Source organism: Ailuropoda melanoleuca, chromosome 11 (assembly GCF_002007445.2).
Source record: "Ailuropoda melanoleuca isolate Jingjing chromosome 11, ASM200744v2, whole genome shotgun sequence".
NCBI classification, from domain to species: domain Eukaryota; kingdom Metazoa; phylum Chordata; class Mammalia; order Carnivora; family Ursidae; genus Ailuropoda; species Ailuropoda melanoleuca.
Genome location: NC_048228.1, coordinates 44,971,761 through 44,989,098, shown reverse-complemented (window position 1 = coordinate 44,989,098; position 17,338 = coordinate 44,971,761). Strand labels below are relative to the sequence as shown.

The 17,338-nt window shown below is 45.3% G+C and overlaps 1 protein-coding gene across 1 annotated transcript in view; it reads right to left on the bottom strand.

Moving 5' to 3' along the window:
- SCD5 (stearoyl-CoA desaturase 5) overlaps positions 1-17,338 on the bottom strand; it is a gene marked incomplete at its 5' end in the record, with an annotated part of 142,778 nt that overhangs the window by 57,694 nt on the left and 67,746 nt on the right. The window lies entirely within an intron of this gene.

Genomic DNA, 17,338 nt, shown 5'->3' with positions numbered 1-17,338 from the left:
GGCCTAGTTCCACAGTCTCTGCCGAGGGACCCTGTGCTGCCCCCACGTGGTGGCAGTGGACTGCTCTTTGTATGGAGACTTGGGGGAGGTTCTAAAAGCGTGGTGTAAAGGAGACACACAAGACCCCCCAAAAATCACACTTCCTGAGACTATTACAACCACTCTAGTGCCTTTATAGCAGTATGCCCACACAATGCTAAATGTCTTCCTTGGATTGCCTTGTTAAAAACACGTCAAACAATCCTGTAGGGTTTATGTTATTACTAGCCCCATTTTATAGATGAGAAAACCAAGGCTTAAAGAAGTTTACTAATTTCCCAATGTCACAAAGCTAGTCTGTGACTTTGCTAAGAGTCAAACCCTAGTCTGTCTGAACCAAGAACTGAGCTCCGAACCTCTGCATCCCACTATGCCTCTGGGAGACACCAGGTAAGTTTTATCTTTACTTCTCTACACCCCACCGTCATCCTTAAATTGGACCCTAATCTAAATTTAAAAGTGAGACACTTCCTTACTTGGGGGGAGAACTCTAAACCAAGCTATAAGTGGGGAGGATCAGGCAGGTTATCCTGCACAATTGCTTCCGGCACTTGGCACATACGGGGCCCTTCATAAAGAGCTGGCAAAGAATAAGTGATCACCTGTGAGTACATCCCTGAACAATTATGAATGGTACCAGGACAGGATGAGTTTTTAGAGAGTTCTTTAGAAGAGTTACTAGGGTAACTCCAGTGTCAATATATATATTTAAAGGTAGAACCATATTCCAGCTCCCAAAAGTCAAGTCTGACTGATCTTGATCTCAATCCATATTTATATGGGTCTAAAAGCAAGACTTGCCCTTGGCACTAAGATTAATGAGTCTCTGAATACATGTGGTTTTCATGAACTTGACAAATCATTCCCTACTTGAAAGGTTAAAAACAAAAAACAATCTGCCCATAAATCACAGAAAGTAACAGTATATAAAAAGCTTTGTTCTCCTTTGTTATTATAATTTAACCTTGGTCATGAGTCTGTGAAATGGACAGCTATTTTCCATGTCATCCCTGGCCTTCATGTCTATACCTATAATTTTTCCCCAAGCGTCAGGTAGTTGGGGAACAAGTAAAATCTGTAATGGAAAAATTCAGTGCGACCCTATTTCTCCAGTGCATTAAGACATTGGACCTTGGCTGCAATAACATGAATTCCAAGACTCCATGAAAAACATTGGCCAAAAAAGAATCTGTTCAGTGTACGGTTCCCAGACAGGGCCTTATCACAGACGATGGCATTGTCTTGTCGTATTTGGGATCTCCAGTATTTCAGGGATCACTTACATGGTTGGTCTGCCCTGGGCAGTAGCGGCTATTGGTTTTGCATGGTCCTTCTTCTGGCAACAGGAATGTGGCCATGTAACCTAGGCCTGGCCTAACATAGTACCCCTGGGAGTAAACACCTGACCCAAACTTTCTCTCCCTTCTGGCTCAAAGACTAAAGGTCACATACCAAAGTGTGATTGCAATAGTAAAGAATGAGGTCAAGAAAGTGAGACATGAAGATGGTGGAGATGCTAACAAGAGCTAGGAGGAGAGCTCCCTGCCCTGGTCCACTGGTTGCATTCCCCAGAATTCTACAGTTCTTTTGATCCTGTGAGCCTCCCAGTATTTCTCCTAGTTATGTGAGCCAACAAATCCCCTTTTCTTGCTGAAGCTAGTTTGCTCTGGATTTCTGATACTAAAATTCTGCAGAATCTCTAAGGAAGGAAGCAACCTTCTGGCCATAGCCCAAATGAGGACAAACTACAAAAACCCTGGCCTGAATATGAAGCTGTTCTATTAATAGGACTCAGTTTTCCAATTTTGATAGGGCTAATTTAAGAGGCTTTTAACCTCTCTTCTATGATCTTTGTGGAGATTAATATCCAAACTGATTTTCAGATGGATGTTGGCTGGTTGGCTCTGAATAGTGAACTATTCAGATACAGAATTGATACCTTTGGGGGAAGAAGGAGGAAAAAGCAGTGTTAATAACTTTATCAAATAGCTTATACTTTACAGAGAAAGGAGCTAGATCAATAGAAATCAGAATCATAAAATTACAGAATAGTAAGCAACAAACACATATATTGGTCTAGCCACAAATAAGAGTCACCAATTACAGTAAGCTCAACCCCAAAAGGAAGGCATTAGAAAGGTGCTAAATAGCCTACATATCTCATGGAAGGATTGCAGGACAGTTTTGGTACAGAGCCTCCAAGATGGCCCCAGTGCTCCTTGCCTCCTGGTATTCATGGCCTTGTGTAATTTCTTCCCCTTTAGTAACTTGCTTCTAGTCAAAGAATATAGTGATGTTGAGGGAATGCCAGTTCCACGAATAGGTTACAAAAGATTATGACTTCTGTTTTGCTGGCAGATTCTCTCTTGTGTTGGCTTTGATGAAGTAAGCTGCCATATTGGGATGGCCCGTATAGTAGGGAAGCGAGGATGGCCTCTAGCCAACAGCTACTGAGGAAATAAGACTTCAGTCCAATAATCCTCAAGCAACTGAGTCCTGCCAACAACAGTGTAACTGAGCTTGGAAACAGATCCTTCCCCAGTTAAGCTTTCAGATAAGATAGCAGCCTGGGCCAACACACTGTTGCCTTGTGAGAGATCCTGGAGCAGAGGACCCAGCTCCAGCACTACCTGGATTCCTGCTTCACAAAAACTGTGAGGAAATAAATGTATGCTGCCTTAAGCTGCTAAATGTTGGGTTAATTTGTTCTGCGGCAGTGGTTAACAAATATAAGACTTCAGTAAGAACTTTACCTCAAGGGAAGGAAGGTATAGTTTAAATCCTGGTTTAAGAACAGTTTGCTAGGGGCTGGCAGGGCAGAGAGGGGAGTAGGAAATGACTGCTAGTGGGTACAGGGATTTGGTGTGAAGGGTGATAAAAATGTTCTGAAACTTATTTTGGCAATGGTTGCACAATTCCATGAATATACTAAAAGCCAATGAATTATATACTTCAAATAGATGAATTGTATGTTATGAGTTTATAACTCAATAAAGCAATCATTAAAAAAACTATTACTGGATTCCTTTTAGACTTTGTTATTATGTATATTTTCTCAATGTAAAATAAAATAGACATGTCACAAAACAGAATAGAAAAAAACAAACAAAAAGCAACCATTTGCCTAGGATGCCACCACAGGCATCATCACCCCTGGACACTTGGCACCACCGGACACTCATGTCATACTGTGGTTCCTTAAATCCTCCACAGCTGCCAAGAAGAGTCTCTATTTAACTCTTCGCCTATGCCTGAATCTATCAAGACTCAAGATTCCAAGGCAGAAGCACCTGTTTGTCCATGCATGGATCACAAGCCCAGCTCTAGCTGCCAGCAACAAAAGAGGAAGAATCCACAGTCCCTTTAATTTTCATGATGGAAGACAGAGCCTCCCTCTATCCTGAGTCCTCAATCAGAGCAATGTTTAGAGAATTATTGTAGTGACCCCCTCTGGACCACACAACCAGAGAACAGTCCCGGAGAGATGTTAAGAACCAAACATTAAAACTCCCTTAATTCTGGACCTGATCAGAGGGAGAGATGGACAGCTCCCTTTGAGACCCAACTGTGAGCACTAGATAGAAGAAGCAATTGGCAGAATTCTTTAACTGTGGGTACTAGCTATTTCCCTCTATCACTAGAGCAAAAGCTACTAAATAATAATAATAGCTACTATTGACCAAGAGCTCTGTATGTGCCAGGCCCTGTTCTAAACAATTTATACAGGAGCACCTGGGTGGCTCAGTAGGTTAAGCATCTGACTCATGTTTTTGGCTCAGGTCCTGATCGCATGGGTCATGATCTCTTGAGTCATGGGATTGAGCCCTGCGTACAGTTCCATGCTCAGCGGAGAGTCTGCCTGAGATTCTCTCTGTCCCTCTTTCCCTCCCCCTGTTCATGTTCTCTCTCTCTCTTAAATAAATAAATAAATCTTAAAAAAATAAACAATTTATACACAGTAACTCTTTGAATACTCACCTCAAGTCTAGGGGTAGATAATATGATTTCCATTTTATAGACAAAGGCAATTAGAAATTGATGCAGCCAGGTTGCAGTCTAATCCAGGAAGAGCCCACATTCAACACCTCTGCGGGCTGCTTGACCTCTCAGGGTTGCCTTAATTGTAATGAGAGGAGAGGAGCCTGAATGCATCATGTCCTTTTAGTCAGCTTAAAACATAAACTGAAAGCCAAGACCCTTGTTTTGTGTTTTGCCTTCATCAATTGGCAAGTTCACTCCCAAAAATGCCCTCATCATCATTTTGCATCCTGTTCTGCCTCAGCTTGCCTTGGGAGCACCAGACAACCCAAGGATTCATGAGACAGTTTATTGAGCTCCTATTATAGACCATGCACTGAGCTTGGAACTGGGTCCACAGGTTGACCACACAAACATGGGCCTCTGACTCCTTAAGTTGATAGGAGTTTGAAACGTAAATTATTAACCACATAATTATAAATTACAGCAAGTGCTGCAGAGGAGACAAACACCATAATATAAGAGAGACTAAAAAGGGGATAATTAGGGGCATCTGGCTGGCTCAGTTGGAAGAGCATGCAACTCTTTTTTTTTTTTTTAAGATTTTATTTATTTATTCGACAGAGAGAGAGCCAGCCAGCGAGAGAGGGAACGCAAGCAGGGGGAGTGGAAGAGGAAGAAGCAGGCTCATAGCGGAGGAGCCTGATGTGGGGCTCGATCCCATAACGCCGGGATCACGCCCTGAGCCGAAGGCAGACGCTCAACCGCTGTGCCACCCAGGCGCCCCAAGAGCATGCAACTCTTGATCTCAGGGTCATGAGTTCAAACCCCACACTTGATGTAGAAATTATTTAAAAATAAATAAATAAAAGGGGAATAATTTAGTTTGGGGGACTGGAGAAGAGTTTGCAGCAGAGTGAGAATTAAGCTAACCCCTAAAGGATGAGGAGGAGGCAAGATTCAGGCAGAGCGACCCACATGTGCAAAGACCTGGGCTAGAGAAGGGGATCTGATAAGAAGTCTGTCTCTGACCACCTCACACCCACTCAGAGGGCTACTAGAACAAAACAAAAACAAATGGAAAATAAAAAGTGCTGGCATAGATGTGGAGAAATTGGAACCCTTGTGAATTGCTAGTGGGAATGAAAAATGATGCAGTCACCATGGCAATGTCAGGTGTTTCCTCAAAAAGTTAAACACAGAATTACCATGTGATCCAGCAATTCCGCTTCTGGGTATAGCCCCAAAGAACTGAAAGCAGGGACTCAAGCAGATACACGTTCACCCATGTTCATAGCGGCATTATTCACAATAGCCAAAGGGTGAAAACACCCCAATATCCATGAACACATGGATGGATAAACAAAATGTGGTGTACATATAATGGAGTCTTATTTGACCATAAGTTCTGGAGATGGATAGTGGTGGCAGCTGCACAACATTGGGAATGTAGGTGAACCCACACAACTGCACACTTAAAAATGGTTAAAATAATAAATTTTGTTATGTATATTTTACCACAATTTTTAAAAAGTGTGTGTTTGAAGCCCAGGGTGAGAAGGGGAAGGGAGGTCAAAAAGAGGTTCAAGAGGCTTAAATGTAGGGCCTGTCAAACAGGTGTTGGAGGTGCACGGAGGTGACTGGATGCTGTGCTGAGGGCCAAGGGAAGCTATTAAAGGGCTCGAAGCATGGAAGTATTTAGAAAATGCATGGAAAGTAGGGAGGCAAAGACTGTCACCATCCCAGATCAATCCCTGTTAATATTTTGCTGTATAATTCCTTCTACTACTTCTTAAAACAATCTTCCTTTGGCCACCTTCAGATATTTTGCATACAGAAGATCATTACAACCCCTGTTATAGCAGTGATCAGATGAAAAGACCGATATTTGGGCACAGAGTGCAAAAGGAAGTTCATTCCCTTGATTTCTTAAACCAACCCATGATAAAATTCCTCTTTAAAAAACAAATGGGACGCCTGGCTGGCTCAGTCAGTTAAGCATCTGCCTTCAGCTCAGGTCATGATTCCAGGGTCCTGGGATCGAGCCCTTCGTAGGGAGAGCAGGGAGCCCTCTCCCTCTCCCTCGGTCTCTCCCCCTGCTTGTGAGCTCTCTCTCTGTCAAATAAATAAATGAAATATTTTTAAATAAATAAACAAACAAACAAATGCACAGCCCTGCCTAACAGAGTGTCAGAAGGGGGGCTGGAGAAGGGAGTCTACTCACACAGAATGTCTGCCATGGAGCATCACTTCACCAATATACCCAATGTTATTGTTTTACTCCTATGAGGTTCACGTCATAACCCCAGTTTTACAGAGGTACAAAACTGAGGTCCAGAGCATTAAGTAAATGTCTTGGGATCTCAGGACAGAGCTAGCACCCAAACACTACATCAGTCCAGCCCCAGGCCCTTTCTCCTGATGCAGCGGTTCTCAGCCCTGCCTGTGCATTGCAGTCAGCTGGGCTCTTAGATGCTGGGGCCCACAGAACCGAATGAATCTCAGATGAGGGCCAGGAAAGCTGGCATCTCCCTCCACAGGTAATTCTGATGCACAACCAGGGCTGAGAAACCCCTGCCCTATGAGGAGGCATCCCTTCTCTAAGAGACCATCTTGTCCCATCCCCTCAATTTACAAATGGAGCAAGCGAGATCCAGAGAGCATTATGCACACTCTCCAACCCACCCAGACCCTGTCCATCTCTGAAGCCCCTGGCTCCTGAGGGGCCGAGGGGCCTTCTGGGTCTCAAAAATGCTAAGTGACTCTCCTGGGGTGGGAGAGACCAGGCTGCCCTTTCAGGTGAACTCCCCTCCCATGTCATGTGTGCATTCCCCTCCCAGAGGCTCCATTTGATGGCGCGAGCTGTCCCCCCAGGCCCTGGACAGTGCAGACTTTGATATTTAGGCACTCGGCTGGGAGTCGGGGTGAGTAGCAGGGCTCCTGCTGCAGAAACCTGCTGGGAGATGGGATAAACACCCACAAACTTGTCTTTCACCATAGGGAGGAGAGAGGTTGCAATAAGAGCAAACAAGAAGGGTAACGGCTCCCGGGGACAGGGCAAGCTGGGGGAGGGCCGGGAGCTGCAACGTGAGAAGATGCTGCGCTCTCTTCTCAGGTACCTGCGTTGCCCGCCGGCGAGACTGCATTGGAAGTCAGTTGGGAGCTCTGGCCCGCAAAGGACTTTCTCCTCTCCAGTCCTTCCTAGAGGCAGAAGACAGTTAAGGAAAGGCCAACAGACCCACAGAGAGACACAGACAGAGATTGGCAACACAGCATGATGGTTACAGGCAACCTGGGATTGAATCCCTGGTCTGTCACTTCTTTGTGTGACAATGTCTAAACCTTGCTTTCTCCATCCGTAAAGTGGCGGGGGGAATAATACCTGCTTTACAACAAACATGTTATAAAGATTGAAAGAGGAAAGCACGCAAAATGCAACTGTGCCCAGGGAGCATTGAGCACTGGTTCATATTATTGCCCTCTGAGGAAGGCCACTCCCCTGCCTCTGACAATGTTCCCTTCCCTGATAACCCCCTCTGAAGACAACTACCTTTCTCATGGCTCTACTGTGGTTCTCCAGGGGGTAGGTGATTCTGTGTCCTCCTCACTCTCAAGGGACATTTAGCAAAGTCTTTAGACATTATTAGTTGTCACAACCCAAAACTGGAAGGGTGCCCATGGCATCTAGTGGGTAGAGCCGGAGATGCTGCTAAGCTTCCTAAGTGCCAGGCTCTCCCTCCAACAAAAAATTGTCATTAGCAAGACGTCAAGCGCGCCAAAGTAGAGAATCCTGCTCTAGTCTGAGCAGAGTTCTCGAAAGCTTCCTTTTCATTCTCCCAATGTGACTACACCTGTCCTTGCTTCTTTACACCTGTCTGGTTTCGTTGGAAGCTGTAGGAGTAATTTATCTCTGAAACTATTTAATAAATAGGCTGAACACAAGGGACTAGGATGAAAGATCAATAGAATTTTAGGTCACTGCTTCTCCAACTTTAATGAGCTCTTCCCATCCCCAGGGGATCACATTTAAATGCAGATGCTAGGCCCCCACTGCCAGAGATCCTGGTTCATGAGTCTGGGAAGGGTTTGTGGGTGGTGCTGATGCTGCCGGTCTAGGTCCCGGAGTGTTCAGCTGACCAGCCCTGGGAGAGAGGCCCTGATACAGGGCTGCCCGTGACAGGGCAAGGCCCTCCATGGCCACTCATCTCATGAAATGATGTTACAAAGAATTTCAACTAGACTTTATTTCCTCTCTTTAAAGGTTTGGGTTTACACGGTTCGAGATTCTGAGGCAATTTCCTCCCAGGTAGTATTTCAAACAATTCCCTTGAAAACGGAATACTTTCACAGGGTCTTGCAGGCTGAAAAGCAAAGGCTTTCTCTCTACTGTTAAAATCTGCTAACTTCTATTATACTTACAACAACCACCAGCCCCTCTCTGCAAGCCCCACCTCCCTCCACTCAACCAACTTCTTTCGTGCTGCACCTGGGCTGCAAGAAGATATGTTCTCTCTTCCTATGGTATGAATCTTTAAGCAACTGCCGGCACTTTGAGGAAGGTTTACAGAAAAGGAATGGAATAAGAGAGAGAAAATATATTTCATGCATTTTACATGTACTGCCTATTTTCTTCAAGTGTCCTTCCTGCCTTCAGTAAGGTCACTGCAAGTACTCTAAAGTTCTGAGCAAATGCTAAATTTTCCTGGTTGGTTTACAGCTTCTATGAAAGAATGACAAAGCAGATCACAAAGAATAAAATTATAATGTAACTCATGACTACTACTGCACCACACTATGTGTAATTTTTTTAAAAAAGAAGCAAGAATTCAGGTCTTTTCTAGAACTTCATTCCATAGATACAGGGCTCACTTGAGGCCCTCAGGCTGGGCCAGGCATCCGTGTTGGATGCTCTCTTGCCCCGTGTTTTTCAATATGGCAACCATCACATTGTAATATATAAGGAATTATTGACCCAGTGCCATCTTCGCTTCTAAAACATCCTCTCCAGGAGAGAGGAAATCATGTCCATCTTTGCCTGTGTTCCCGCTGGTACCTGTGCAACTAACTTAGCCAGAGGAAAATATACAAACATGCTGATTGGTCTCTCTTTAAAATGCATGACCACAAGCTTCATCTGGATGTCCTATTACCCAGTAAGCATTATATTTCCCTGGTCCACATGTGCTCTCTCTCCCCTAGATGTCAGTTTCATACCTGCTTCAATCCTGCATTCGAGCAGTAGCCAGTGATTTTGTTTGGCTCCTGGCTGGAAGAGAGGGGTGGGGGAGTAAAATGAAATGAGAAAATCAGACAGGGGTCCGACCAGAAAGGGACTTAAGTATGATGCCGAGAGATAGGTTATATTTGATCGTGATGATGGTAGGGGACCCAGAAAGAATTTCGTTCACATGACCAGATGGAGAATAGCAGACGTGAAAGTTTTGTAGAAGAAAGTCTAATGGGTGAAAGTGAAAAGGCCGTGCTGGGTATTCTCCACGTGCCACAGCAGACACCCGTCCCCTCTCCCGCTGCCCTGTGTCCTGGGAGGCTGGCCACTGATACCGCACTGGTGGGCTTTAGGGCTGGGCCAGCTGCGGCAGATGACCTGAGGAGCTTTATTTATATATTTATTTTGAGATTTTATTTATTTACTTGACAGAGAGAGTGCGCGAGACGGCACAAGCAGGGGGAGCACCAGAGGGAGAGGGAGAAGCAGACTTCCTTCTGAGCAAGAAGCTGGCTTGATCCAGGACCCTGAGATCATGACCTGAGCTGAAGGCAGACGCGTAACCATCAGAGCCACCCAGGCGTCCCTACGTGAGGAGCTTTAACCTCTATACACATATCTTGGGGCCTTACACTGACAAGACAACTGTGGGGACTCCAGGCGGTCCTGTTACACAGCCTGCTATGGGAGTGATGGACAAAGACAGCGCCCCTCAAACAAACGCACCCACAAATCACCTGGGGATCTTGTAAAACTGCAGATACAACTCGGGTAGGTCTGGGTGGGGCCAGAGATTCTGCGTGTCCAATAAGCCCCAGGTCGCACCACTGCCGCTGTCCTGCGGACCACACTTTGAGTTTGCAGGGCCGAGGCAATCCCTACAGAGACTCATTTCAGACCAAGGAAACCTAGCTTCTCTCTTGGCTTAGTGATTCAGGCGAGAGGTTTTTTCCTGACAGAAGCCCAGGATGGAAGTCTCGTCTCCCTACCCTCTGCCCTACGCTCGTTCTTCCTTCCTTTCCTGCTTTCTTTCTTTTTTCAGATACAGAGTGGGAAAAGTGTACTTAAGGCAGATTTTTAAAATTTAGAAAATGAGACAAGGATTGCCTTCAGAGCATCGCAAAAACAGTTCTATAATATAAAAACACAAGAACCGAGCTACTGAAAGAACCAAGGCTGAATTGAAGATCATTTGTGCCTTGTGGTCCCATCTTCACACCTCGATGTGGGAAGAGGTCTCATTAAAACGAAAATGTCCCTTGATAGCAATAAGAATTTGTTAAACAGATGGGGCACCTGGGTGGCTCAGTGGGTTAAGCATCCAACTCTTGGTCTCAGCTCAGGTCTTGATCTCAGGCTCATGAGTTCAAGCCCTGTGTTGGGCTCCTTGCTGGGTGTGGAGCCTACTTAAAAAAAAAAAAAAAGAATTTGTTAAACAGCATGTTAAGGGCTCTTAATCATCACAGAATGGTCCTGACAACCTTTCTCCTGAAGGAAAGTACGTAAAACAAGCTGACCGAAGTGAAAGATCGGGGGAAGGGAAGGGAAGAGTTATTTTCTTCTGTTCTTAAGAAAATGTTAAAGAGTAGTACTCTTTGGTCTCCAGTCCACTTTTGAGAATGTTTGGCATCTAGTAGGAGTGGCTGTGCAGGAGTCAGAAGCGCTATATGTGAAGTTGTCAATTGCTTAACATTTTACTAAAAATGCAACAAACAAAAAACTCAAAGTTATTTTGTTTTATTATCTATCAGTATTCGTTCAGTATGACACCACAGTAAGTCCTTGAGAGACTACTGTTCGAGAACACTACACAAGCTAGTTTAGACTTGGATCTTTCCACTATTCTGTGTGGCTTCCTACTTCCTTTATGTCTTCTCGCTCTCTTCTTCAAAGTCTCTTCCTCTCCCTCATATGACACAAAGCTTCTTTCAGGGGAGGGGGAAATCATTTATGAGTTGTGGGAATCAGAGCTTGCTGGAACAAGTCATGGAGGATGCAGGCTCTTTTCACAAAGTGAGGGGGCGCACAGGTAACTGAATTGCCCACCTGCCATTTCCTAGCTAGGGGCGGGGGGGCAGGGGCAGGGGCAGGATTCCATCCTACTCTTTCTTAGTCTCAGTTCTTTTATCTGTGAAGCAAACAAACCAACAAAATAAAACACTATCTCAAACAGCTGTGAGACAAATTAAAATGTATATGAAGCAGTTAGCAAATAGTAATATTTCAATAAACTTTACTGAAAACCCCATTATTCTTCTCACTAGGCAACCCTTGCAAGGCTGAGGCTGGATGACCAGGAAACAGGGTCTTCAGGGGAAAGGAGGCCCCACGTCCCAGCAGAGATGCTTTTTCCTACCCTGTTCCTCAGCCCTCGCAGATTCTCTGAGATGAATTTAAGAAGAGCAAACTCACTCAGAGTTTATGACTCAGGATAACTCCCATCATCCATCTCTCTCCGTCAGCTGATCAAAATCAAACACAACTATTGAAATTAGAATTGGCCATAATTGAGCACAAAGAGAAAAATTTACTATGCTATGGGTATACTGAATTTACTTTTTCATTAAATATTTGGCTCTGAAATTCTCTTGGGCAGTAAGTGTGCGTGAGAGAGAGAGGGAGGGAGGGAGGTGTGCATACATATATTTTACTAAAGCTATGTATGCGTTCATTAATGTCTCTGACCATAAATGAGAAACTATAATGTCAAAAATGTTGTTCTTTTGGGATGCCTGGGTGGCTCAGTTGGTTAAGCATCCAACTCTTCATTTCAGCTCAGGTCATGATCTCAGGGTGGTGAGATCAAGCCCCAAGTTGAGCTCTGTGTTGGGCGTGGAGTCTGCTTAAGATTCTCTCTCCCCTCTCCCTCTGCCCCTTCCCCTGCTCATGCTCTCTCTCTCTCTAAAAATAAATAAATAAATCTTTTTAAACAAATGTTGGTCCCTTGAAGGAAGACTAAGATCAAAATCATGACCCAAACTGATCAGTGTGGGGGAAGTGGCAAAAAAAAAAAAAAAAAAAGAATCATTTCTGCCCTGATTGTCTGAATTATGTGGGTAATTATGGGTCATCCTCTCTCTTTTCTCTAACAAGCAATTTCTCTAAGGAAATCAAGACAGCTAGTGGTTGGAGCCTGGGCCGCAGAATTTAGGCCGGAGTTAGCAGGCGCCTTCTCAGCAATGAAGCATGAAGACTGGGATATCCGGACCCTCAGAGGGCTGAGCCCTGGAGGAGCATGTTGGGGAAAAGTTCTGGCAAGACAAGCCCAGGGCACCACCACTGCCTTTATGTCTGAGCCAAAAGAGCTGGTTATTGAAGTGTTAAGTCGATGGAAAGCCCCCTGGGCTGCACTGCTTTCTGTCCCCATTTCTCCTTAAGGATCACCTCATTCTCCTCACACTCTCTTCTGACCAGAGAAAGGTCCTCCCTGGGGCTTGGCGTGAATACAGTGGATTCTGACCCGGCTTCTGCATCTAGCAACCACAGGCCAAAGACACAGATGAAAAACGTTTGGTGGTGAGGTTTACTCGGTGACCCTAAAGGGAAAAATGACAAGACCCAGTCTTTGCAAGATTCTTTTTACCACAATAATGTGTCTGCCTTAAGTAGGAAAAAAAATTTTAAAATTTAATAATGCAGCATTCTATCAAGATACCAAGAAATCCCCTTTGATTGTCTGGTTAGTGACTGCACCATTGAGACAGCCTGACCTAGTTCATGAACCGTGGTTTCAAGGGTTTTCTTCACACAATTTTATTCCTGCCAAGTCACTGTAAGTTGCTGTGGATAACCCAAAGCATATATTTTTTTAAAGATTTATTTATTTTGGGGAGAGAGAGAGAGAGAGAAGCAGACTCCCAGCTGACAGTGCAGGGAGTCCAACGTGGGGCTCGCTCTCATGACCCTGAGATCATGACCTAAGTTGAAGGCAGACGCTTAACCAACTGCGCCCCCAGGTGCCCCTCCGGGCAGATTTTTTTTTTTCTTTGCAGAACAATCCAAGGCCTGGTTTTCTGATCTTCCCTCATTTTGATGCATAAAAACCAACCTAATTTTAATAGGTTGCCTTAGCAAAATGTGATTATCCATTCATTCGTTCCTCAGGAAACATGGAGAAGCATCCTCCATGTACCACGTTTTCAGCAAGGTACTGAGTATGGTCAGGGTCAGCACCTGTCCCCCAGGAGGCTCATGCCTAAACAACTCCTCCAAATGACAGCCCTCCAGCCACAATCAGCCCACAGATTTTTAAAAAACTGAGACAACGACTAAAAATAAACAATTTCAAAAATAAAAATCTCTATTTCTGGCTTCTCTAGAAAAATGGAAAGATGTAACAACACCAGGCCACCTCCCTTTCCTGCACAGCTACCTTCTACTGGAGCTAAAGGCCCCTTCCCCTTAGACAGTCACCCCCACTCACCCCATGCACATTAAAGCACTCAGAATGAACCTTCTTCATTTATTGCCTGCCTGGCCCCTGATCTGGATGGAGCATAACCCAGACTGACTTATCCGTGAGGTACAGTAGACACAGTGCTGAAAGCCCACAGCACATTTCCTTCAGAAGGAAAGCAAATGAATATAACACTGAATAGGAGATCATGAATGCCGTCTAGGTTATACTCATCTTTATACCAACACTGTTGTAAAATGTAATTTCTAATGTTTTTATGGCAGCAGGGGCCCACATTGGCAGAAGTCATCACGCAACTCAAGACTATAGCTGGATTATATCAACTCCTTACTTGGAAAATTGGTGATCAAAGGGAAAAATCTAAGCATTTAAGATTTTCCCTGTCTTTTTAGAAAGAATTCTATAATTCATTTCTGGTTGAGGAGGGAAAGCTCTTCTTTTTGGAAAAGTGCCAGGTAACAAATGTGGCTTTGGGGGAAAATCACCCTCAGCCATCCCCCATTGTCCAGTTCCTGGGTGCCTGTCTCCACCCTCCCCTTAGGGCCTGGGCGCTCACTCCTCCACCTGCCGGCACTGTTGGTGTCTGAAGGCTCATAGCTGAGTCTCTCCCTGGGCACTGTCATCATGGAAAGAAGCTGCCTGGCCCACGGTGTCGCCCCTTCCTGGTGGCAGCCTGTGTCCAATGCTTGGGTCATAAAGGGACACAAAGGCCTAGCCTTTTGCCTCAATTTGTGATCTCCTCAAAGAGCCGTGCAGGTCCAGAGTCGCCGCAGTGGCGGCTGAGGCCTCCGTTGTAGCAGCGGTGCAGCTCAGTTTCTCCCTCCGCCCGGTCCTGCGGCTCCTAGTCTCTTGTGGATGTTACCAAGCATGGTCCCTGACTAGTCAGCGCACAAATCTGCCTCCCAGAATCTGCTTCCCAGAGAACCCGAACGAAGAGCCCGATGAACAATGGGTTCCAGCAAGAATCATCGATGGATGCTGCTGTGGGTTGAACTGTCCCCCCCAAATTCTTATGTTGAAGTCCTGACCCCCCCACCAGCACCCCAGTATGTGACTTTTTGAAGATAGGGTCTTTATAGACAGAATCAACTTAAAAGTTGATTAGGGTGGCCCCTAATCCAATATGGCCCTAATCCTATAAGAAGAGATTTGCACAGGCACACATAGAGGGAAGAAGATGCGAACCACTACGGGAAGACAGCCATCTACAAGCCAAGGAGAGAGCGGCCTGGAACAGAGCCTGCCCTTACTGCCCGGCCAACACCCTGATTTCAGGCTGCTACCCTCCAGAGCTGTGAGACTATACATTCCTGCTAGTTAAGCCCCCGATCTCTGTTTGCAGCCCCTGCGAACTAATAAAGATTCTGGAATCATTCGGTCAAAGGATTGCTGGGAAACAAGATATCCCCATGGTGTCAAAGCAGCACCCTCCAGATTGCTTACTAACTGTGAAGGGGAAAATCGCATCTTACCACGGAGGAATCTGGCACCTTACCAAGAGATGAAACTTAGCGTCGGGAGCAGTGGAAGAACTCGCCACCAGGTGCTTTTTGATGTGATAAATATGAAGCACACATAGCATCACCCTTGAGGCCTTCTCACCAAATATGCTTAACTTTAAATATGCTCTGAGAACCAACTCCCAGTTTACAAGAAACAGGAGAAAAAAAGGGAAACAATCAGACCATCCAAAATGTGAAACATTCTATCAAAAGCAGAACCGGTGTCTTCAAAAAGTCAATGTCAAAGGTGGAGGGTCTGTTCTGAAGACAGTGAGCACAAGCAACATTCAAATGCAAGGAGCTTGACTGGATCCTGGTTCCCAAAAAATCTATTATAAAAGCTATTTTAAGGAAAACTGGAGAAATTTGAATATAAACCAGATAACAGATTATTACTAAATTATGATCATGTCCTTATCTTTAGGGGATGGGTATGGAATTATTTAGGGATAAAGGACCATAACATCTGCAACTTACTTTTAAATGGCTGAGAAAAAAATTACAGCTAGATTAAACAAATATGGTCAAATGTTAATAACTGTTGAGTCGAGTAGTAGACATGCAGGTGTTCACTGTAGTATTCTTAAAACCTGGGAGCCCTGGGGGCGCCTGGGTGGCACAGCGGTTAAGCGTCTGCCTTCAGCTCAGGGCGTGATCCCGGCGTTATGGGATCGAGCCCCACATCAGGCTCCTCCGCTATGAGCCTGCTTCTTCCTCTCCCACTCCCCTTGCTTGTGTTCCCTCTCTCGCTGGCTGTNAAACCTGGGAGCCCTGGGTGGCTCAGTTGGTTGGGTGTCTGCTTTCACCTGGGTTCATGATTCTGGGGTCCTGGGATCGAGCCCCACATCGGGCTCCCTGCTCCCCGGGGAGTCTGCTTCTCCCTCCCCCTCTGTCCTTCCCTGCCCATTTCCTCGGCTCAGGGTCTCTCTCTCTCTCTCTCAAATAATAAATACAATCATTTAAAAAAAAATCCTCTGTGTTTGGGAATGTTCATATTAAGCGTTTGGGGAAAACAAATGTTACTGAGAGTCAATACACAAGTGCTAAATCTCATCTTCTTTTACATCACATGTTAATACACCGACCAAACTTCAGAATCACAATGCAGAGGGCAAGCACGAGAATACGTGAGTGAACGCTTGTTTTGTGCAGGCTTTATGATACTAAAGTAATTATGGTTAAATATGCATGTACTTCTCCTCCCTGCCTACAAATGTAGGCCCTACAATAAGTGGGAAAGATAAAGTCAGACTGAAAAAATAGTATAAAAAAAATATACACGTGGCTATGTTTAGCTCTTCTCTGATCCTTTCTGCATCTGTCTCCTCATCCGTAAAATGGAGAGAACGAAACAAATCTGGAAGGACTGTTTCTGGGGTTAAAGATGAGGAATGTCAAGTGCCTGACACACGGTACACAGGGGATCAATATCCTTCCAACACGGTCGTTGTGTCCCGGAGGCAGCAGGAAGAGAAGCCAGACTTTCTGGCCCTGGAGGCTGGCTCCAGCCTGGCCCGAGCTGACCACTTCTGGGAGAAACCATACAGGGCATTCTTTTTAAGATTTTATTTATTTATTTGACAGAGAGAGAGAGCACGCACGAGTGGGGGGCGGAAGAGAGAGGGACAGAGGGAGAAGCAGGCTCCCCACTTAGCAACGTGGCACTTGATCCCAGGATCGCGGGATCATGACCCAAGCTGAAGGCAGACGTTTAACAGACTGAGCCACCCAGGCGCCCCCATACAGGGCATGTTTATCTAGTGAGCACAATAAAGGTAACCACTTTCCCACACAGAGAAAACAGCGGACACATCTCGTTTCATATTTTAGACGTTGCCTTTGTATTTAGGATAATAATCAGGAAGAAGTCAAGAGCCGTTTCTTTTTTATAAAGTTTTTTTTTTAAAGATTTTATTATTTATTCGACAGAGATAGAGACAGCCAGCGAGAGAGGGAACACAAGCAGGGGGAGTGGGAGAGGAAGAAGCAGGCTCATAGCAGAGGAGCCAGACGTGGGGCTCGATCCCATAACGCCGGGATCACGCCCTGAGCCGAAGGCAGACGCTTAACCGCTGTGCCACCCAGGCGCCCCAAGAGCCGTTTCTTGAAGGCCTAACACAACAACAGTCAGAGCAGCTCCACACTAAGGAGGCCAAAGTTTTCCTGTAATCTGTG